A 26,506-nucleotide genomic window follows, 5' to 3' on the forward strand; every position below is an offset into this window, starting at 1 on the left:
AGCTCTCCGTCACTGATAATGTGCACAAACCCAGCTCTCTGTCTCTGATAAAGAACCACACTCCCAGCTCTCGGTCACTTAAACAGAACAGACTTCCAGCTCTCTGTCACTGATAATGTGTACACACACAACTTTCTGTCTCTAATAAAGAACCAAACTCCCATCTCTTTGTCACAGATAAAGAACCACACTCCCAGATCTCGGTCAGTTAAACAGAACAGACTTTCAGCTCTCGGTCACTGGTAAGGTGCACACACCCAACTCTCTGACTCTGATAAAGAACACACTCCCAGCTCTCTGTCACTGAGACAGAACACACTCCCAGCTCTCCGTCACTGATAAAGAACACACTCCCAGCCCCCTGTCACTGATAAAGAACACATTCCCAGCTCCCTGTCAGTGATAAAGAAGACAATTCCATCGCTGTCACTGATAAAGTGCACATACCCAGCTCTCTGTCACTGACAAAGAACACACCCCCAGTTCTCCGTCACTGATAAAGAACACACTTCCATCTCTCTGTCTCTGATAAAGGACCACACACCCAGCTCTCGGTCACTTAAACAGAACAGACTTCCAGCTCTCTGTCACTGATAATGTGTACACACACAACTTTCTGTCTCTAATAAAGAACCAAACTCCCATCTCTTTGTCACAGATAAAGAACCACACTCCCAGATCTCGGTCAGTTAAACAGAACAGACTTTCAGCTCTCGGTCACTGGTAAGGTGCACACACCCAACTCTCTGACTCTGATAAAGAACACACTCCCAGCTCTCTGTCACTGAGACAGAACACACTCCCAGCTCTACGTCACTGATAAAGAACACACTCCCAGCCCCCTGTCACTGATAAAGAACACATTCCCAGCTCCCTGTCAGTGATAAAGAAGACAATTCCATCGCTGTCACTGATAAAGTGCACATACCCAGCTCTCTGTCACTGACAAAGAACACACCCCCAGTTCTCCGTCACTGATAAAGAACACACTTCCATCTCTCTGTCTCTGATAAAGGACCACACACCCAGCTCTCGGTCACTTAAACAGAACGGACTTCCAGCTCTCTGTCACTGATAAAGAACCACATTCAAAGCTTTGTGACACTGATAAAGAACCACACTCCCAGCTCTCTGTCACTGACAAAGAGCACATTCCCAGCTCTCTGTCACTGAGACAGAACACATTCCCTGCTCTCTGTCACAGATAAAGAACATCATGCTTTTCCGTCACTGAGAAAGAACACACTCGCAGCCACGTGATATTGATAAAGTACACACTCCCGGCACTCTGTTCCGAACAAAGAACACACTCCCAGCTCTCTATCACTGATAAAGAACATCACTCCTCACTTTGTCACTGAGAAACAACACACTCCCTTCTCTCTGTCTCTGAGAAAGAACACACTCCTAGCTCCCTGTCACTGATAAAGAACACACTTCCATCTTTCTGTCACTGACAAAGAACACACTCCCAGCTCTCAGTCACTGAGAAAGAATACACTGCAAACTCACTGTCACTGATAAAGAACACACTTCTATCTCTCTGTCACTAATAAAGAATACACTCCCAGCTCCCTGTCACTGATAAAGAACACACTTCCATCTTTCTGTCACTGACAAAGAACACACTCCCAGCTCTCAGTCACTGAGAAAGAATACACTGCAAACTCACTGTCACTGATAAAGAACACACTTCTATCTCTCTGTCACTAATAAAGAATACACTCCCAGCTCCCTGTCGCTGATAAAGAACACACTTCCAAGCACCTGCACTGAAAAAGAACACACTATCATCACTCTGTCACTGACAAAGTACACACTTCCAGCTTCCTGTCACTGATAAAGAACACACTATCATCACTCTGTCACTGACAAAGTACACACTTCCAGCTTCCTGTCACTGATAAAGAACACATTCCCACCTCTCTGTCATGGATAAAGAACACACTCGCATCACTCTGTCACTGAGAAAGAACACACTTCCAGCTCACTGTCTCTGATACAGAACAGACTTCCAGTTCTCTGTCACTGAGAAAGAACACACTTTAAGCTCTCTGTCACTGACAAAGAACACACTCACAGCTCCCAGTCACTGATAGAGGACACACTCCCAGCTCTCTGTCACTGATAAAATATACATACCCAGCTCTCTGCTAATGATAAAGAACACACCACCAGCTTCCTGTCACTGATAAAGAACACATTCCCATCTCTCTGTCACTGATGAAGAACACACTCACATCACTCTGTCACTGAGAAAGAACACACTTCCAGCTCACTGTCTCTGATACAGAACAGACTTCCAGTTCTCTGTCACTGCAAAAGAACACACTCCCAGCTCTCTGTCACTGCGAAATAACACACTCCTAGCTCTCCGTCACTAATAAAGATCACACTCCCAGCTCTCTGTCACTAATTCAGAACACACTCCCAGCACTCTGTCCCAGTTAAAGAACACACTCACATCACTCTGTCACTGAGAAAGAACACACTCCCAGCTCTCTGTCACTGATAATGTACACACTCCCACCTCTCTGCTACTGATAAAGAACACACTCCCAGCTCTCTGTCACTGATAAAGAACACACTCCCAACCACCTGCACTGATAAAGAACACACTCCCATTACTCTGTCACTGACAAAGAACACACTCCCAGCTCTCTGTCACGAACACAGCCCCAGCTCTCTGTCATGAATAAAAAACACAGTCCCAGCTCTCTGTCACTGAAAAAGAACACACTTCCAGCTCTCTGTCACTGATACAGAGCACACTGCCAGATCCCGGTAACTGATAAAGTGCACACACCCAGCTCTCTATCTCTGATAAAGAACCACACTCCCAGATTTCCATCAATGATAAAGAACACACTTCCATCTCTCTTTCACTGATAAAGAACACACTCCCAGCTCCCTGTCACTGATAAAGAACACATTCCCAACTCTCTGTCACTGATAAAGAACACACCACCAGCTTCCTGTCACTGACAAAAAACATCACCCTTCTCTTGGTCACTGTTGAGGAACACACTCCCTTCTGTCTCTCACTGATAAAGATTACACTCCCAGCTATCTGTCGCTGATAAAGAGCACACATCCAGCTCTCAGTCTCTGATACAGAACAGACTTCCAGTCTCTGTCACTGAGAAAGAACAAACTCTCAGCTCTCTGCCACTGATAAAGAACACACTTCCAGCTCCCTGTCTCTGATACAGAAGAGACTTCTAGTTCTCTGTCACTGAGAAAGAACACATTCCCAGCTCTCTGTCACTGATAAAGCTCACACTCCCTGCTTTCTGTCACTGATAAAGAACACTCAGCCTTCTCTCTGTCACTGAGAAAGAACACTCACCCAGCTCTATGTCACTGATAAAGAACACACACCCTGATCCCTGTCACTGATAAAGGACACACTCCCAGCACACCGTCACTGACAAAGAACACACTCCTAGTTCCCTGTCAATGATTCATAATACACTCCCAGCTCTCTGGGTGTCCCCGATAAAGAACACACTCCCAGCTCTCTGTCACTGAGAAAGAAGACATTCCCATCTCTCTGTCACTGAGAAAGAAAACTCTCCCTGCTCTCTGTCGCTGATAAAGAACACACTCCCATCTCTCTGTCACTGATAAAGAACACACTCCCATCTCTCTGTCACTGACAAAGAACACACTCACAGCTCCCAGTCACTGATAAAATATACATACCCAGCTCTCTGCTAATGATAAAGAACACACCACCAGCTTCCTGTCACTGATAAAGGACTCATTCCCATCTCTCTGTCACTCATGACGAACACACTCCTTTCACACTGTCACTGATAAAGAACACACTCACATCACTCTGTCACTGAGAAAGAACACACTTCCAGCTCACTGTCTCTGATACAGAACAGACTTCCAGTTCTCTGTCACTGCAAAAGAACACACTCCTAGCTCTCTGTCACTGATAAAGAACACACTTCCAGCTCTCAGTCTCTGATACAGAACAGATTTCCAGCTCTCTGTCACTGAGAAGGAACACATACCCAGCTCTCTGCTAATGATAAAGAACACACCACCAGCTTCCTGTCACTGATAAAGAACACACTCCCATCACTCTGTCACTGATAAAGAACACACTCCCTGCTGTCTGTCACTGATAAAGAACACACTCCCTGCTGTCTGTCACTGATAAAGAACACACTCCCTGCTCTCTGTCACTGATGAAGAACACTCATCCTTTTCTCTGTTATTGAGGAAGAACACTCTCCCAGCTCTCTGCTACTGATAAAGAACCCACTCCCAGTGCTCTGCCACTGATAAAGGACACACTCCCACTTCTCTGTCACTGACAAAGAACACACTCACAGCTCCCTGTCACTGACAAGGAACACACATCCAGCTCTCAGTCGCTGATACAGAACAGACGTCCAGCTCTCTGTCACTGATAAAGAACACATTCCCAGCTCTCTGTCCCAGATAAAGAACACACTCCCAGCTCCCAGTCACTGATAAAGAACACATTTCCATCTCCCTATCTCTGATACAGAACAGACTTCCAGTTCTCTGTCACTGAGAAAGAAGACATTCCCAACTCTCTGTCACTGAGAAAGAACACTCTCCCTACTCTCTGTCTCTCATAAAGAACACACTCCCAGATCACTGTCACTGAGAAAGAACACACTTTCAGCTCTCTGTCACTGACAGAGAACACACTCCCAGCTCCCTGTCACTGATGAAGAACATATTCCTAGCTCTCTGTCCTAGGTAAAGAACACCCTCCCAGCTCCCAGTCACTGATAAAGAACACACTTCCATCTCCCTATCGCTGATACAGAAGAGACTTCCAGTTCTCTGTCACTGATAAAGAACACACACCCAGCTCCCTGTCAGTGATAAAGAACACACTCCCAGCTCTCTGCCACTGATGAAGAACACACTTCCAGCTCCCTGTCACTGAGAAAGAACACACTACCAGCTCCCTGTCACCGATAAAGAACACACTTCCATCACTCTGTCGCTGACAAAGAACACACTCACAGCTCTCTGTCACTGAGAAAGAACACACTCCCAGCTCTCTGCCACTGATAAAGAACACACTTCCAGCTCCCTGTCTCTTATACAGAGGAGACTTCTAGTTCTCTGTCACGGAGAAAGAACACACTCCCATCTCTCTGTCATTGAGAAAGAACACACTTTAAGCTCTCTGTCAATGACAAAGAACACACTCACAGCTCCCTATCACTGTTAGAGACACACTCCCTTCTCTCTCTCACTGATAAAGATTACACTCCCAGCTTCCTGTCGCTGATAAAGAACACACTTCCATCACTTTGTCGCTGACAAAGAACACACTCACAGCTCTCTGTCACTGAGAAAGAACACACTCCCAGCTCTCTGCCACTGATAAAGAACACACTTCCAGCTCCCAGTCTCTAATACAGAGGAGACTTCTAGTTCTCTGTCACGGAGAAAGAACACACTCCCAGTACTCTGTCACTGATAAAGAACACACTCCCAGCGTTCTGTCACTGAGAAAGAATACATTCCCAGCTCTCTATCACTGAAAAAGAAAACACTCCCAACCACCTGACACTGACAAAGAACACTCTCCCAGCTCCCTGTCACTGATAAAGAACACACTCCCATCACTCTGTCACTGACAAAGAACACACTCCCAGCTCCCTGTCACTGATAAAGTACACACACCCAGCTCGCAGTCATTATTCAGAACACACTCCCAGCTCTCTGTCACTGATAAAATACACATACCCAGCTCTCTGCTAATGATAAAGAACACACCATCAGCTTCCTGTCACTGATAAAGAACACACTCCCATCACTCTTTCACTGATAAAGAACACACTCCCTGCTGTCTGTCACTGATAAAGAACACACTCCCTGCTCTCTGTCACTGATGAAGAACACTCATCCTTTTCTCTGTTATTGAGGAAGAACACTCTCCCAGCTCTCTGCTACTGATAAAGAACCCACTCCCAGTGCTCTGCCACTGATAAAGGACACACTCCCACTTCTCTGTCACTGACAAAGAACACGCTCACAGCTCCCTGTCACTGACAAGGAACACACATCCAGCTCTCAGTCGCTGATACAGAACAGACGTCCAGCTCTCTGTCACTGAGAAAGAAGACATTCCCAGCTCTCCATCACTGAGAAAGAACACACTTCCATCTCTCAGTCTCTGATAAAGAACACACTCACAGCTCCTTGTCACTGATAATGAACACACTCCCAACCACCTGCACTGATAAAGAACATATTACCATCACTCTGTCACTGACAAAGAACACATTTTCAGCTCGCTGTCACTGATAAAGAATTCACTTCCAGCTCCCTGTCTCTGATAAAGAACAGATTCCCAGCTCTTTGTCACTGAAAAAGTACACACCTCCAGCTCTCTGTCACGAATTCAGAACACACTCCCAGCTCTCTGTCTGTCCCAGATAAAGAACACTCTCACAGCTCTCTGTCACTGATAAAGAACACACTACCATCACTCTGTCACTGATAAAGAACACACTCCCAGCTCCCTGTCACTGATAAAGAACACGCTTCCAGCTCCCTGTCTCTGATACAAAACAGACTTCTAGTTCTCTGTCACTGAGAAAGAACACATTCCCAGCTCTCTGTCACTGATAAAGAACACTCACTCTTCTCTCTGTCATTGAGAATGAACACTCTTCCAGCTCTCTGCTACTGATAAAGAACACACTTCCAGTGCTCCGTAACTGATAAAGAACACACTCCCAACCATCTGCATTGATAAAGAACACACTACCATCAATCTGTCACTGACAAAGAACACACTCCCAGCTCCCTGTCACTGATAAAGAACACACTTCCAGCTCTCAGTCTCTGATACAGAACAGATTTCCAGCTCTCTGTCACTGAGAAGGAACACATACCCAGCTCTCTGCTAATGATAAAGAACACACCACCAGCTTCCTGTCACTGATAAAGAACACACTCCCATCACTCTGTCACTGATAAAGAACACACTCCCTGCTGTCTGTCACTGATAAAGAACACACTCCCTGCTGTCTGTCACTGATAAAGAACACACTCCCTGCTCTCTGTCACTGATGAAGAACACTCATCCTTTTCTCTGTTATTGAGGAAGAACACTCTCCCAGCTCTCTGCTACTGATAAAGAACCCACTCCCAGTGCTCTGCCACTGATAAAGGACACACTCCCACTTCTCTGTCACTGACAAAGAACACACTCACAGCTCCCTGTCACTGACAAGGAACACACATCCAGCTCTCAGTCGCTGATACAGAACAGACGTCCAGCTCTCTGTCACTGATAAAGAACACATTCCCAGCTCTCTGTCCCAGATAAAGAACACACTCCCAGCTCCCAGTCACTGATAAAGAACACATTTCCATCTCCCTATCTCTGATACAGAACAGACTTCCAGTTCTCTGTCACTGAGAAAGAAGACATTCCCAACTCTCTGTCACTGAGAAAGAACACTCTCCCTACTCTCTGTCTCTCATAAAGAACACACTCCCAGATCACTGTCACTGAGAAAGAACACACTTTCAGCTCTCTGTCACTGACAGAGAACACACTCCCAGCTCCCTGTCACTGATGAAGAACATATTCCTAGCTCTCTGTCCTAGGTAAAGAACACCCTCCCAGCTCCCAGTCACTGATAAAGAACACACTTCCATCTCCCTATCGCTGATACAGAAGAGACTTCCAGTTCTCTGTCACTGATAAAGAACACACACCCAGCTCCCTGTCAGTGATAAAGAACACACTCCCAGCTCTCTGCCACTGATGAAGAACACACTTCCAGCTCCCTGTCACTGAGAAAGAACACACTACCAGCTCCCTGTCACCGATAAAGAACACACTTCCATCACTCTGTCGCTGACAAAGAACACACTCACAGCTCTCTGTCACTGAGAAAGAACACACTCCCAGCTCTCTGCCACTGATAAAGAACACACTTCCAGCTCCCTGTCTCTTATACAGAGGAGACTTCTAGTTCTCTGTCACGGAGAAAGAACACACTCCCATCTCTCTGTCATTGAGAAAGAACACACTTTAAGCTCTCTGTCAATGACAAAGAACACACTCACAGCTCCCTATCACTGTTAGAGACACACTCCCTTCTCTCTCTCACTGATAAAGATTACACTCCCAGCTTCCTGTCGCTGATAAAGAACACACTTCCATCACTTTGTCGCTGACAAAGAACACACTCACAGCTCTCTGTCACTGAGAAAGAACACACTCCCAGCTCTCTGCCACTGATAAAGAACACACTTCCAGCTCCCAGTCTCTAATACAGAGGAGACTTCTAGTTCTCTGTCACGGAGAAAGAACACACTCCCAGTACTCTGTCACTGATAAAGAACACACTCCCAGCGTTCTGTCACTGAGAAAGAATACATTCCCAGCTCTCTATCACTGAAAAAGAAAACACTCCCAACCACCTGGCACCGACAAAGAACACTCTCCCAGCTCCCTGTCACTGATAAAGAACACACTCCCATCACTCTGTCACTGACAAAGAACACACTCCCAGCTCCCTGTCACTGATAAAGTACACACACCCAGCTCGCAGTCATTATTCAGAACACACTCCCAGCTCTCTGTCACTGATAAAATACACATACCCAGCTCTCTGCTAATGATAAAGAACACACCATCAGCTTCCTGTCACTGATAAAGAACACACTCCCATCACTCTTTCACTGATAAAGAACACACTCCCTGCTGTCTGTCACTGATAAAGAACACACTCCCTGCTCTCTGTCACTGATGAAGAACACTCATCCTTTTCTCTGTTATTGAGGAAGAACACTCTCCCAGCTCTCTGCTACTGATAAAGAACCCACTCCCAGTGCTCTGCCACTGATAAAGGACACACTCCCACTTCTCTGTCACTGACAAAGAACACGCTCACAGCTCCCTGTCACTGACAAGGAACACACATCCAGCTCTCAGTCGCTGATACAGAACAGACGTCCAGCTCTCTGTCACTGAGAAAGAAGACATTCCCAGCTCTCCATCACTGAGAAAGAACACACTTCCATCTCTCAGTCTCTGATAAAGAACACACTCACAGCTCCTTGTCACTGATAATGAACACACTCCCAACCACCTGCACTGATAAAGAACATATTACCATCACTCTGTCACTGACAAAGAACACATTCTCAGCTCGCTGTCACTGATAAAGAATTCACTTCCAGCTCCCTGTCTCTGATAAAGAACAGATTCCCAGCTCTTTGTCACTGAAAAAGTACACACCTCCAGCTCTCTGTCACGAATTCAGAACACACTCCCAGCTCTCTGTCTGTCCCAGATAAAGAACACTCTCACAGCTCTCTGTCACTGATAAAGAACACACTACCATCACTCTGTCACTGATAAAGAACACACTCCCAGCTCCCTGCCAGTGATAAAGAACACGCTTCCAGCTCCCTGTCTCTGATACAGAACAGACTTCTAGTTCTCTGTCACTGAGAAAGAACACATTCCCAGCTCTCTGTCACTGATAAAGAACACTCACTCTTCTCTCTGTCATTGAGAATGAACACTCTTCCAGCTCTCTGCTACTGATAAAGAACACACTTCCAGTGCTCCGTAACTGATAAAGAACACACTCCCAACCATCTGCATTGATAAAGAACACACTACCATCAATCTGTCACTGACAAAGAACACACTCCCAGCTCCCTGTCACTGATAAAGAACACACTCCCAGATCTCTGTCACTGATAAAGAACACACTCCCAGCTCCCTGTCTCTGATTCAGAACAGACTTCCAGTTCTCTGTCAATGAGAAAGAACACATTCCCAACTCTCTGTCACTGATAAAGAACACACCACCAGCTTCCTGTCACTGACAAAGAACATCACTCTTCTCTTGGTCACTGTTAAGGAACACACTCCCTTCACTTTCTCACTGATAAAGAACACTCTCCCACCTGTCGCTGTTAAAGAACACACTTCCATCACTCTGTCACTGACAAAGAACAAACTCACAGCTCCCTGTCACTGAGAAAGATCACATTTCCAGCTCTCTGTCTCTGATACAGAACTGACTTCCAGTCTCTGTCACTGACAAAGAACACACTCCCAGCTCTCGATCACTGAAAAAGAAAACACTCCCAACCACCTGGCACCGACAAAGAACACTCTCCCAGCTCCCTGTCACTGATAAAGAACACACTCCCATCACTCTGTCACTGACAAAGAACACACTCCCAGCTCCCTGTCACTGATAAAGTACACACCCCCAGCTCGCAGTCATTAATTCAGAACACACTCTCTGCTCTCTGTCACTGATAAAGAACACATTCCCAGCTCTCTGTCATTGAGAAAGAACACACTTTAAGCTCTCTGTCAATGACAAACAACACACTCACAGCTCCCTATCACTGTTAGAGACACACTCCCTTCTCTCTCTCACTGATAAAGATTACACTCCCAGCTTCCTGTCGCTGATAAAGAACACACTTCCATCACTCTGTCGCTGACAAAGAACACACTCCCAGCTTTCTGCCACTGATAAAGAACACACTTCCAGCTCCCTGTCTCTAATACAGAGGAGACTTCTAGTTCTCTGTCACGGAGAAAGAACACACTCCCAGTACTCTGTCATTGTTAAAGAACACACTCCCAGATAACTGTCACTGAGAAATAATACATTCCCAGCTCTCTATCACTGATGAAGAACACACTCCTTTCTTTCTGTCACTGATAAAGAACACACTCCCATCACTCTGTCACTGATAAAGAACACACTTCCAGCTCACTGTCTCTGATACAGAACAGACTTCCAGTTCTCTGTCACTGCGAAAGAACACTCTCCCATATCTCTGTCACTGCGAAAGAACACACTCCTAGCTCTCTGCCACTGATAAAGAACACACTCCCAAACACCTGTCACTGAGAAAGAACACACTCCCAGCTCTCTGCCACTGATAAAGAACACACTTCCAGCTCCCAGTCTCTAATACAGAGGAGACTTCTAGTTCTCTGTCACGGAGAAAGAACACACTCCCAGTACTCTGTCACTGATAAAGAACACACTCCCAGCGTTCTGTCACTGAGAAAGAATACATTCCCAGCTCTCTATCACTGAAAAAGAAAACACTCCCAACCACCTGACACTGACAAAGAACACTCTCCCAGCTCCCTGTCACTGATAAAGAACACACTCCCATCACTCTGTCACTGACAAAGAACACACTCCCAGCTCCCTGTCACTGATAAAGTACACACACCCAGCTCGCAGTCATTATTCAGAACACACTCCCAGCTCTCTGTCACTGATAAAATACACATACCCAGCTCTCTGCTAATGATAAAGAACACACCATCAGCTTCCTGTCACTGATAAAGAACACACTCCCATCACTCTTTCACTGATAAAGAACACACTCCCTGCTGTCTGTCACTGATAAAGAACACACTCCCTGCTCTCTGTCACTGATGAAGAACACTCATCCTTTTCTCTGTTATTGAGGAAGAACACTCTCCCAGCTCTCTGCTACTGATAAAGAACCCACTCCCAGTGCTCTGCCACTGATAAAGGACACACTCCCACTTCTCTGTCACTGACAAAGAACACGCTCACAGCTCCCTGTCACTGACAAGGAACACACATCCAGCTCTCAGTCGCTGATACAGAACAGACGTCCAGCTCTCTGTCACTGAGAAAGAAGACATTCCCAGCTCTCCATCACTGAGAAAGAACACACTTCCATCTCTCAGTCTCTGATAAAGAACACACTCACAGCTCCTTGTCACTGATAATGAACACACTCCCAACCACCTGCACTGATAAAGAACATATTACCATCACTCTGTCACTGACAAAGAACACATTTTCAGCTCGCTGTCACTGATAAAGAATTCACTTCCAGCTCCCTGTCTCTGATAAAGAACAGATTCCCAGCTCTTTGTCACTGAAAAAGTACACACCTCCAGCTCTCTGTCACGAATTCAGAACACACTCCCAGCTCTCTGTCTGTCCCAGATAAAGAACACTCTCACAGCTCTCTGTCACTGATAAAGAACACACTACCATCACTCTGTCACTGATAAAGAACACACTCCCAGCTCCCTGTCACTGATAAAGAACACGCTTCCAGCTCCCTGTCTCTGATACAAAACAGACTTCTAGTTCTCTGTCACTGAGAAAGAACACATTCCCAGCTCTCTGTCACTGATAAAGAACACTCACTCTTCTCTCTGTCATTGAGAATGAACACTCTTCCAGCTCTCTGCTACTGATAAAGAACACACTTCCAGTGCTCCGTAACTGATAAAGAACACACTCCCAACCATCTGCATTGATAAAGAACACACTACCATCAATCTGTCACTGACAAAGAACACACTCCCAGCTCCCTGTCACTGATAAAGAACACACTTCCAGCTCTCAGTCTCTGATACAGAACAGATTTCCAGCTCTCTGTCACTGAGAAGGAACACATACCCAGCTCTCTGCTAATGATAAAGAACACACCACCAGCTTCCTGTCACTGATAAAGAACACACTCCCATCACTCTGTCACTGATAAAGAACACACTCCCTGCTGTCTGTCACTGATAAAGAACACACTCCCTGCTGTCTGTCACTGATAAAGAACACACTCCCTGCTCTCTGTCACTGATGAAGAACACTCATCCTTTTCTCTGTTATTGAGGAAGAACACTCTCCCAGCTCTCTGCTACTGATAAAGAACCCACTCCCAGTGCTCTGCCACTGATAAAGGACACACTCCCACTTCTCTGTCACTGACAAAGAACACACTCACAGCTCCCTGTCACTGACAAGGAACACACATCCAGCTCTCAGTCGCTGATACAGAACAGACGTCCAGCTCTCTGTCACTGATAAAGAACACATTCCCAGCTCTCTGTCCCAGATAAAGAACACACTCCCAGCTCCCAGTCACTGATAAAGAACACATTTCCATCTCCCTATCTCTGATACAGAACAGACTTCCAGTTCTCTGTCACTGAGAAAGAAGACATTCCCAACTCTCTGTCACTGAGAAAGAACACTCTCCCTACTCTCTGTCTCTCATAAAGAACACACTCCCAGATCACTGTCACTGAGAAAGAACACACTTTCAGCTCTCTGTCACTGACAGAGAACACACTCCCAGCTCCCTGTCACTGATGAAGAACATATTCCTAGCTCTCTGTCCTAGGTAAAGAACACCCTCCCAGCTCCCAGTCACTGATAAAGAACACACTTCCATCTCCCTATCGCTGATACAGAAGAGACTTCCAGTTCTCTGTCACTGATAAAGAACACACACCCAGCTCCCTGTCAGTGATAAAGAACACACTCCCAGCTCTCTGCCACTGATGAAGAACACACTTCCAGCTCCCTGTCACTGAGAAAGAACACACTACCAGCTCCCTGTCACCGATAAAGAACACACTTCCATCACTCTGTCGCTGACAAAGAACACACTCACAGCTCTCTGTCACTGAGAAAGAACACACTCCCAGCTCTCTGCCACTGATAAAGAACACACTTCCAGCTCCCTGTCTCTTATACAGAGGAGACTTCTAGTTCTCTGTCACGGAGAAAGAACACACTCCCATCTCTCTGTCATTGAGAAAGAACACACTTTAAGCTCTCTGTCAATGACAAAGAACACACTCACAGCTCCCTATCACTGTTAGAGACACACTCCCTTCTCTCTCTCACTGATAAAGATTACACTCCCAGCTTCCTGTCGCTGATAAAGAACACACTTCCATCACTTTGTCGCTGACAAAGAACACACTCACAGCTCTCTGTCACTGAGAAAGAACACACTCCCAGCTCTCTGCCACTGATAAAGAACACACTTCCAGCTCCCAGTCTCTAATACAGAGGAGACTTCTAGTTCTCTGTCACGGAGAAAGAACACACTCCCAGTACTCTGTCACTGATAAAGAACACACTCCCAGCGTTCTGTCACTGAGAAAGAATACATTCCCAGCTCTCTATCACTGAAAAAGAAAACACTCCCAACCACCTGGCACCGACAAAGAACACTCTCCCAGCTCCCTGTCACTGATAAAGAACACACTCCCATCACTCTGTCACTGACAAAGAACACACTCCCAGCTCCCTGTCACTGATAAAGTACACACACCCAGCTCGCAGTCATTATTCAGAACACACTCCCAGCTCTCTGTCACTGATAAAATACACATACCCAGCTCTCTGCTAATGATAAAGAACACACCATCAGCTTCCTGTCACTGATAAAGAACACACTCCCATCACTCTTTCACTGATAAAGAACACACTCCCTGCTGTCTGTCACTGATAAAGAACACACTCCCTGCTCTCTGTCACTGATGAAGAACACTCATCCTTTTCTCTGTTATTGAGGAAGAACACTCTCCCAGCTCTCTGCTACTGATAAAGAACCCACTCCCAGTGCTCTGCCACTGATAAAGGACACACTCCCACTTCTCTGTCACTGACAAAGAACACGCTCACAGCTCCCTGTCACTGACAAGGAACACACATCCAGCTCTCAGTCGCTGATACAGAACAGACGTCCAGCTCTCTGTCACTGAGAAAGAAGACATTCCCAGCTCTCCATCACTGAGAAAGAACACACTTCCATCTCTCAGTCTCTGATAAAGAACACACTCACAGCTCCTTGTCACTGATAATGAACACACTCCCAACCACCTGCACTGATAAAGAACATATTACCATCACTCTGTCACTGACAAAGAACACATTCTCAGCTCGCTGTCACTGATAAAGAATTCACTTCCAGCTCCCTGTCTCTGATAAAGAACAGATTCCCAGCTCTTTGTCACTGAAAAAGTACACACCTCCAGCTCTCTGTCACGAATTCAGAACACACTCCCAGCTCTCTGTCTGTCCCAGATAAAGAACACTCTCACAGCTCTCTGTCACTGATAAAGAACACACTACCATCACTCTGTCACTGATAAAGAACACACTCCCAGCTCCCTGCCAGTGATAAAGAACACGCTTCCAGCTCCCTGTCTCTGATACAGAACAGACTTCTAGTTCTCTGTCACTGAGAAAGAACACATTCCCAGCTCTCTGTCACTGATAAAGAACACTCACTCTTCTCTCTGTCATTGAGAATGAACACTCTTCCAGCTCTCTGCTACTGATAAAGAACACACTTCCAGTGCTCCGTAACTGATAAAGAACACACTCCCAACCATCTGCATTGATAAAGAACACACTACCATCAATCTGTCACTGACAAAGAACACACTCCCAGCTCCCTGTCACTGATAAAGAACACACTCCCAGATCTCTGTCACTGATAAAGAACACACTCCCAGCTCCCTGTCTCTGATTCAGAACAGACTTCCAGTTCTCTGTCAATGAGAAAGAACACATTCCCAACTCTCTGTCACTGATAAAGAACACACCACCAGCTTCCTGTCACTGACAAAGAACATCACTCTTCTCTTGGTCACTGTTAAGGAACACACTCCCTTCACTTTCTCACTGATAAAGAACACTCTCCCACCTGTCGCTGTTAAAGAACACACTTCCATCACTCTGTCACTGACAAAGAACAAACTCACAGCTCCCTGTCACTGAGAAAGATCACATTTCCAGCTCTCTGTCTCTGATACAGAACTGACTTCCAGTCTCTGTCACTGACAAAGAACACACTCCCAGCTCTCGATCACTGAAAAAGAAAACACTCCCAACCACCTGGCACCGACAAAGAACACTCTCCCAGCTCCCTGTCACTGATAAAGAACACACTCCCATCACTCTGTCACTGACAAAGAACACACTCCCAGCTCCCTGTCACTGATAAAGTACACACCCCCAGCTCGCAGTCATTAATTCAGAACACACTCTCTGCTCTCTGTCACTGATAAAGAACACATTCCCAGCTCTCTGTCATTGAGAAAGAACACACTTTAAGCTCTCTGTCAATGACAAACAACACACTCACAGCTCCCTATCACTGTTAGAGACACACTCCCTTCTCTCTCTCACTGATAAAGATTACACTCCCAGCTTCCTGTCGCTGATAAAGAACACACTTCCATCACTCTGTCGCTGACAAAGAACACACTCCCAGCTTTCTGCCACTGATAAAGAACACACTTCCAGCTCCCTGTCTCTAATACAGAGGAGACTTCTAGTTCTCTGTCACGGAGAAAGAACACACTCCCAGTACTCTGTCATTGTTAAAGAACACACTCCCAGATAACTGTCACTGAGAAATAATACATTCCCAGCTCTCTATCACTGATGAAGAACACACTCCTTTCTTTCTGTCACTGATAAAGAACACACTCCCATCACTCTGTCACTGATAAAGAACACACTTCCAGCTCACTGTCTCTGATACAGAACAGACTTCCAGTTCTCTGTCACTGCGAAAGAACACTCTCCCATATCTCTGTCACTGCGAAAGAACACACTCCTAGCTCTCTGCCACTGATAAAGAACACACTCCCAAACACCTGTCACTGATAAAGAACACACTACCAGCTCTCTGTCACTGATAAAGAACACATTCCCAACTCTCTGTCACTGATAAAGAACAAAATCCTAGCTCTCTGTCATTGAGAAAGAATACATTCTCAGCTCTCTATCACTGAAAAAGAAAACACTCCCAACCACCTGGCACCGACAACGAACACTCTCCCAGCTCCCTGTCACTGATAAAGAACACACTCCCATCACTCTGTCACTGACAAAGAACACACTCCCAGCTCCCTGTCACTGATAAAGTACACACCCCCAGCTCGCAGTCATTAATTCAGAACACACTCCCAGCTCTCTGTCACTGATAAAGAACACATTCCCAGCTCTCTGTCCGAGATAAAGAACACCCTCCCAGCTCCCAGTCACGGATAAAGAACACAATTCCATCTCTCTATCTTTGAAACAGAACAGACTTCCAGCTCTCTGTCACTGTGAAAGAACACTCTCCCTGCTCTCTGTCGCTGATAAAGAACACACTCCCAGCTCTCTGTCACTGATAAAATACACATACCCAACTCTCTGCTAATGATACAGAACACACCACCAGCTTCCTGTCACTGATAAAGAACACACTCCCATCACTCTGTCACTGATAAAGAACACACTCCCATCACTCTGTCACTGATAAAGAACACACTCCCTGCTGTCTGTCACTGATAAAGAACACACTCCCTGCTCTCTGTCACTGATGAAGAACACTCATCCTTTTCTCTGTTATTGAGGAAGAACACTCTCCCAGCTCTCTGCTACTGATAAAGAACCCACTCCCAGTGCTCTGCCACTGATAAAGGACACACTCCCACTTCTCTGTCACTGACAAAGAACACGCTCACAGCTCCCTGTCACTGACAAGGAACACACATCCAGCTCTCAGTCGCTGATACAGAACAGACGTCCAGCTCTCTGTCACTGAGAAAGAAGACATTCCCAGCTCTCCATCACTGAGAAAGAACACACTTCCATCTCTCAGTCTCTGATAAAGAACACACTCACAGCTCCTTGTCACTGATAATGAACACACTCCCAACCACCTGCACTGATAAAGAACATATTACCATCACTCTGTCACTGACAAAGAACACATTCTCAGCTCGTTGTCACTGATAAAGAATTCACTTCCAGCTCCCTGTCTCTGATAAAGAACAGATTCCCAGCTCTTTGTCACTGAAAAAGTACACACCTCCAGCTCTCTGTCACGAATTCAGAACACACTCCCAGCTCTCTGTCTGTCCCAGATAAGGAACACTCTCACAGCTCTCTGTCACTGATAAAGAACACACTACCATCACTCTGTCACTGATAAAGAACACACTCACTGCTCTCTGTCATTTATGAAGAACACACTCCCTGCTCTCTGTCACTGATAAAGAACACTCACTCTTCTCTCTGTCATTGAGAATGAACACTCTTCCAGCTCTCTGCTACAGATAAAGAACACACTCCCAGTGCTCCGTAACTGATAAAGAACACACTCCCAACCATCTGCATTGATAAAGAACACACTACCATCAATCTGTCACTGACAAAGAACACACTCCCAGCTCCCTGTCACTGATAAAGAACACACTCCCAGATCTCTGTCACTGATAAAGAACACACTCCCAGCTCCCTGTCTCTGATACAGAACAGACATCTAGTTCTCTGTCACTGAGAAAGAACACATTCCCAGCTCTCTGTCACTGATAAAGAACACACTCACTGCTCTCTGTCATTTATGAAGAACACTCACCCTTCTCTCTGTCATTGAGAATGAACACTCTTCCAGCTCTCTGCTACTGATAAAGAACAAACTCCCAGTGCTCCGTCACTGATAAAGAACACACTCCCAACCATCTGCATTGATAAAGAACACACTACCATCAATCTGTCACTGACAAAGAACACACTCCCAGCTCCCTGTCACTGATAAAGAACACACTCCCAGATCTCTGTCACTGATAAAGAACACACTCCCAGCTCCCTGTTTCTGATTCAGAACAGACTTCCAGTTCTCTGTCAATGAGAAAGAACACATTCCCAACTCTCTGTCACTGATAAAGAACACACCATCAGCTTCCTGTCACTGACAAAGAACATCACTCTTCTCTTGGTCACTGTTAAGGAACACACTCCCTTCACTCTCTCACTGATAAAGAACACTCTCCCACCTGTCGCTGTTAAAGAACACACTTCCATCACTCTGTCACTGACAAAGAACACACTCACAGCTCCCTGTCACTGAGAAAGATCACACTTCCAGCTCTCAGTCTCTGATACAGAACTGACTTCTAGTCTCTGTCACTGAGAAAGAACACACTCCCAGCTCTCGATCACTGAAAAAGAAAACACTCCCAACCACCTGGCACCGACAACGAACACTCTCCCAGCTCCCTGTCACTGATAAAGAACACACTCCCATCACTCTGTCACTGACAAAGAACACACTCCCAGCTCCCTGTCACTGATAAAGTACACACCCCCAGCTCGCAGTCATTAATTCAGAACACACTCCCAGCTCTCTGTCACTGATAAAGAACACATTCCCAGCTCTCTGTCCGAGATAAAGAACACCCTCCCAGCTCCCAGTCACGGATAAAGAACACAATTCCATCTCTCTATCTTTGAAACAGAACAGACTTCCAGCTCTCTGTCACTGTGAAAGAACACTCTCCCTGCTCTCTGTCGCTGATAAAGAACACACTCCCAGCTCTCTGTCACTGATAAAATACACATACCCAACTCTCTGCTAATGATACAGAACACACCACCAGCTTCCTGTCACTGATAAAGAACACACTCCCATCACTCTGTCACTGATAAAGAACACACTCCCTGCTGTCTGTCACTGATAAAGAACACACTCCCTGCTGTCTGTCATTGATAAAGAACACACTCCCTGCTCTCTGTCACTGATGAAGAACACTCATCCTTTTCTCTGTTATTGAGGAAGAACACTCTCCCAGCTCTCTGCTACTGATAAAGAACCCACTCCCAGTGCTCTGATACTGATAAAGGACACACTCCCACTTCTCTGTCACTGACAAAGAACACACTCACAGCTCCCTGTCACTGACAAGGAACACACATCCAGCTCTCAGTCGCTGATACAGAACAGACGTCCAGCTCTCTGTCACTGAGAAAGAAGACATTCCCAGCTCTCCATCACTGAGAAAGAACACACTTCCATCTCTCAGTCTCTGATAAAGAATACACTCACAGCTCCTTGTCACTGATAATGAACACACTCCCAACCACCTGCACTGATAAAGAACATATTACCATCACTCTGTCACTGACAAAGAACACATTCTCAGCTCGTTGTCACTGATAAAGAATTCACTTCCAGCTCCCTGTCTCTGATAAAGAACAGATTCCCAGCTCTTTGTCACTGAAAAAGTACACACCTCCAGCTCTCTGTCACGAATTCAGAACACACTCCCAGCTCTCTGTCTGTCCCAGATAAGGAACACTCTCACAGCTCTCTGTCACTGATAAAGAACACACTACCATCACTCTGTCACTGATAAAGAACACACTCCCAGCTCCCTGCCAGTGATAAAGAACACGCTTCCAGCTCCCTGTCTCTGATACAGAACAGACTTCTAGTTCTCTGTCACTGAGAAAGAACACATTCCCAGCTCTCTGTCACTGATAAAGAACACACTCACTGCTCTCTGTCACTGATGAAGAACACACTCCCTGCTCTCTGCCACTGATAAAGAACACTCACCCTTCTCTCTGTCATTGAGAATGAACACTCTTCCAGCTCTCTGCTACTGATAAAGAACACACTCCCAGTGCTCCGTCACTGATAAAGAACGCACTCCCAACCATCTGCATTGATAAAGAACACACTACCATCAATCTGTCACTGACAAAGAACACACTCCCAGCTCCCTGTCACTGATAAAGAACACACTCCCAGCTCCCTGTCTCTGATTCAGAACAGACTTCCAGTTCTCTGTCAATGAGAAAGAACACATTCCCAACTCTCTGTCACTGATAAAGAACACACCACCAGTTTCCTGTCCCTGACAAAGAACATCACTCTTCTCTTGGTCACTGTTAAGGAACACACTCCCTTCACTTTCTCACTGATAAAGAACACTCTCCCACCTGTCGCTGTTAAAGAACACACTTCCATCACTCTGTCACTGACAAAGAACACACTCACAGCTCCCTGTCACTGAGAAAGATCACACTTCATGCTCTCAGTCTCTGATACAGAACCGACTTCCAGTCTCTGTCACTGAGAAAGAACACACTCCCAGCTCTCGATCACTGAAAAAGAAAACACTCCCAACCACCTGGTACCGACAAAGAACACTCTCCTAGCTCCCTGTCACTGATAAAGTACACACCCCCAGCTCGCAGTCATTAATTCAGAACACACTCTCTGCTCTCTGTCACTGATAAAGAACACATTCCCAGCTCTCTGTCACTGAGAAAGAACACACTCCCAGCTCTCTGCCACTGATAAAGAACACACTTCCAGCTCCCAGTCTCTAATACAGAGGAGACTTCTAGTTCTCTGTCACGGAGAAAGAACACACTCCCAGTACTCTGTCACTGATAAAGAACACACTCCCAGCGTTCTGTCACTGAGAAAGAATACATTCCCAGCTCTCTATCACTGAAAAAGAAAACACTCCCAACCACCTGGCACCGACAAAGAACACTCTCCCAGCTCCCTGTCACTGATAAAGAACACACTCCCATCACTCTGTCACTGACAAAGAACACACTCCCAGCTCCCTGTCACTGATAAAGTACACACACCCAGCTCGCAGTCATTATTCAGAACACACTCCCAGCTCTCTGTCACTGATAAAATACACATACCCAGCTCTCTGCTAATGATAAAGAACACACCATCAGCTTCCTGTCACTGATAAAGAACACACTCCCATCACTCTTTCACTGATAAAGAACACACTCCCTGCTGTCTGTCACTGATAAAGAACACACTCCCTGCTCTCTGTCACTGATGAAGAACACTCATCCTTTTCTCTGTTATTGAGGAAGAACACTCTCCCAGCTCTCTGCTACTGATAAAGAACCCACTCCCAGTGCTCTGCCACTGATAAAGGACACACTCCCACTTCTCTGTCACTGACAAAGAACACGCTCACAGCTCCCTGTCACTGACAAGGAACACACATCCAGCTCTCAGTCGCTGATACAGAACAGACGTCCAGCTCTCTGTCACTGAGAAAGAAGACATTCCCAGCTCTCCATCACTGAGAAAGAACACACTTCCATCTCTCAGTCTCTGATAAAGAACACACTCACAGCTCCTTGTCACTGATAATGAACACACTCCCAACCACCTGCACTGATAAAGAACATATTACCATCACTCTGTCACTGACAAAGAACACATTTTCAGCTCGCTGTCACTGATAAAGAATTCACTTCCAGCTCCCTGTCTCTGATAAAGAACAGATTCCCAGCTCTTTGTCACTGAAAAAGTACACACCTCCAGCTCTCTGTCACGAATTCAGAACACACTCCCAGCTCTCTGTCTGTCCCAGATAAAGAACACTCTCACAGCTCTCTGTCACTGATAAAGAACACACTACCATCACTCTGTCACTGATAAAGAACACACTCCCAGCTCCCTGCCAGTGATAAAGAACACGCTTCCAGCTCCCTGTCTCTGATACAAAACAGACTTCTAGTTCTCTGTCACTGAGAAAGAACACATTCCCAGCTCTCTGTCACTGATAAAGAACACTCACTCTTCTCTCTGTCATTGAGAATGAACACTCTTCCAGCTCTCTGCTACTGATAAAGAACACACTTCCAGTGCTCCGTAACTGATAAAGAACACACTCCCAACCATCTGCATTGATAAAGAACACACTACCATCAATCTGTCACTGACAAAGAACACACTCCCAGCTCCCTGTCACTGATAAAGAACACACTCCCAGATCTCTGTCACTGATAAAGAACACACTCCCAGCTCCCTGTCTCTGATTCAGAACAGACTTCCAGTTCTCTGTCAATGAGAAAGAACACATTCCCAACTCTCTGTCACTGATAAAGAACACACCACCAGCTTCCTGTCACTGACAAAGAACATCACTCTTCTCTTGGTCACTGTTAAGGAACACACTCCCTTCACTTTCTCACTGATAAAGAACACTCTCCCACCTGTCGCTGTTAAAGAACACACTTCCATCACTCTGTCACTGACAAAGAACAAACTCACAGCTCCCTGTCACTGAGAAAGATCACATTTCCAGCTCTCTGTCTCTGATACAGAACTGACTTCCAGTCTCTGTCACTGACAAAGAACACACTCCCAGCTCTCGATCACTGAAAAAGAAAACACTCCCAACCACCTGGCACCGACAAAGAACACTCTCCCAGCTCCCTGTCACTGATAAAGAACACACTCCCATCACTCTGTCACTGACAAAGAACACACTCCCAGCTCCCTGTCACTGATAAAGTACACACCCCCAGCTCGCAGTCATTAATTCAGAACACACTCTCTGCTCTCTGTCACTGATAAAGAACACATTCCCAGCTCTCTGTCATTGAGAAAGAACACACTTTAAGCTCTCTGTCAATGACAAACAACACACTCACAGCTCCCTATCACTGTTAGAGACACACTCCCTTCTCTCTCTCACTGATAAAGATTACACTCCCAGCTTCCTGTCGCTGATAAAGAACACACTTCCATCACTCTGTCGCTGACAAAGAACACACTCCCAGCTTTCTGCCACTGATAAAGAACACACTTCCAGCTCCCTGTCTCTAATACAGAGGAGACTTCTAGTTCTCTGTCACGGAGAAAGAACACACTCCCAGTACTCTGTCATTGTTAAAGAACACACTCCCAGATAACTGTCACTGAGAAATAATACATTCCCAGCTCTCTATCACTGATGAAGAACACACTCCTTTCTTTCTGTCACTGATAAAGAACACACTCCCATCACTCTGTCACTGATAAAGAACACACTTCCAGCTCACTGTCTCTGATACAGAACAGACTTCCAGTTCTCTGTCACTGCGAAAGAACACTCTCCCATATCTCTGTCACTGCGAAAGAACACACTCCTAGCTCTCTGCCACTGATAAAGAACACACTCCCAAACACCTGTCACTGATAAAGAACACACTACCAGCTCTCTGTCACTGATAAAGAACACATTCCCAACTCTCTGTCACTGATAAAGAACAAAATCCTAGCTCTCTGTCATTGAGAAAGAATACATTCTCAGCTCTCTATCACTGAAAAAGAAAACACTCCCAACCACCTGGCACCGACAACGAACACTCTCCCAGCTCCCTGTCACTGATAAAGAACACACTCCCATCACTCTGTCACTGACAAAGAACACACTCCCAGCTCCCTGTCACTGATAAAGTACACACCCCCAGCTCGCAGTCATTAATTCAGAACACACTCCCAGCTCTCTGTCACTGATAAAGAACACATTCCCAGCTCTCTGTCCGAGATAAAGAACACCCTCCCAGCTCCCAGTCACGGATAAAGAACACAATTCCATCTCTCTATCTTTGAAACAGAACAGACTTCCAGCTCTCTGTCACTGTGAAAGAACACTCTCCCTGCTCTCTGTCGCTGATAAAGAACACACTCCCAGCTCTCTGTCACTGATAAAATACACATACCCAACTCTCTGCTAATGATACAGAACACACCACCAGCTTCCTGTCACTGATAAAGAACACACTCCCATCACTCTGTCACTGATAAAGAACACACTCCCATCACTCTTTCACTGATAAAGAACACACTCCCTGCTGTCTGTCACTGATAAAGAACACACTCCCTGCTCTCTGTCACTGATGAAGAACACTCATCCTTTTCTCTGTTATTGAGGAAGAACACTCTCCCAGCTCTCTGCTACTGATAAAGAACCCACTCCCAGTGCTCTGCCACTGATAAAGGACACACTCCCACTTCTCTGTCACTGACAAAGAACACGCTCACAGCTCCCTGTCACTGACAAGGAACACACATCCAGCTCTCAGTCGCTGATACAGAACAGACGTCCAGCTCTCTGTCACTGAGAAAGAAGACATTCCCAGCTCTCCATCACTGAGAAAGAACACACTTCCATCTCTCAGTCTCTGATAAAGAACACACTCACAGCTCCTTGTCACTGATAATGAACACACTCCCAACCACCTGCACTGATAAAGAACATATTACCATCACTCTGTCACTGACAAAGAACACATTCTCAGCTCGTTGTCACTGATAAAGAATTCACTTCCAGCTCCCTGTCTCTGATAAAGAACAGATTCCCAGCTCTTTGTCACTGAAAAAGTACACACCTCCAGCTCTCTGTCACGAATTCAGAACACACTCCCAGCTCTCTGTCTGTCCCAGATAAAGAACACTCTCACAGCTCTCTGTCACTGATAAAGAACACACTACCATCACTCTGTCACTGATAAAGAACACACTCACTGCTCTCTGTCATTTATGAAGAACACACTCCCTGCTCTCTGTCACTGATAAAGAACACTCACTCTTCTCTCTGTCATTGAGAATGAACACTCTTCCAGCTCTCTGCTACAGATAAAGAACACACTCCCAGTGCTCCGTAACTGATAAAGAACACACTCCCAACCATCTGCATTGATAAAGAACACACTACCATCAATCTGTCACTGACAAAGAACACACTCCCAGCTCCCTGTCACTGATAAAGAACACACTCCCAGATCTCTGTCACTGATAAAGAACACACTCCCAGCTCCCTGTCTCTGATACAGAACAGACATCTAGTTCTCTGTCACTGAGAAAGAACACATTCCCAGCTCTCTGTCACTGATAAAGAACACACTCACTGCTCTCTGTCATTTATGAAGAACACTCACCCTTCTCTCTGTCATTGAGAATGAACACTCTTCCAGCTCTCTGCTACTGATAAAGAACAAACTCCCAGTGCTCCGTCACTGATAAAGAACACACTCCCAACCATCTGCATTGATAAAGAACACACTACCATCAATCTGTCACTGACAAAGAACACACTCCCAGCTCCCTGTCACTGATAAAGAACACACTCCCAGATCTCTGTCACTGATAAAGAACACACTCCCAGCTCCCTGTTTCTGATTCAGAACAGACTTCCAGTTCTCTGTCAATGAGAAAGAACACATTCCCAACTCTCTGTCACTGATAAAGAACACACCATCAGCTTCCTGTCACTGACAAAGAACATCACTCTTCTCTTGGTCACTGTTAAGGAACACACTCCCTTCACTCTCTCACTGATAAAGAACACTCTCCCACCTGTCGCTGTTAAAGAACACACTTCCATCACTCTGTCACTGACAAAGAACACACTCACAGCTCCCTGTCACTGAGAAAGATCACACTTCCAGCTCTCAGTCTCTGATACAGAACTGACTTCTAGTCTCTGTCACTGAGAAAGAACACACTCCCAGCTCTCGATCACTGAAAAAGAAAACACTCCCAACCACCTGGCACCGACAACGAACACTCTCCCAGCTCCCTGTCACTGATAAAGAACACACTCCCATCACTCTGTCACTGACAAAGAACACACTCCCAGCTCCCTGTCACTGATAAAGTACACACCCCCAGCTCGCAGTCATTAATTCAGAACACACTCCCAGCTCTCTGTCACTGATAAAGAACACATTCCCAGCTCTCTGTCCGAGATAAAGAACACCCTCCCAGCTCCCAGTCACGGATAAAGAACACAATTCCATCTCTCTATCTTTGAAACAGAACAGACTTCCAGCTCTCTGTCACTGTGAAAGAACACTCTCCCTGCTCTCTGTCGCTGATAAAGAACACACTCCCAGCTCTCTGTCACTGATAAAATACACATACCCAACTCTCTGCTAATGATACAGAACACACCACCAGCTTCCTGTCACTGATAAAGAACACACTCCCATCACTCTGTCACTGATAAAGAACACACTCCCTGCTGTCTGTCACTGATAAAGAACACACTCCCTGCTGTCTGTCATTGATAAAGAACACACTCCCTGCTCTCTGTCACTGA

This window comes from Hemiscyllium ocellatum, chromosome 20, assembly GCF_020745735.1.
Source record: "Hemiscyllium ocellatum isolate sHemOce1 chromosome 20, sHemOce1.pat.X.cur, whole genome shotgun sequence".
Classification (NCBI taxonomy): domain Eukaryota; kingdom Metazoa; phylum Chordata; class Chondrichthyes; order Orectolobiformes; family Hemiscylliidae; genus Hemiscyllium; species Hemiscyllium ocellatum.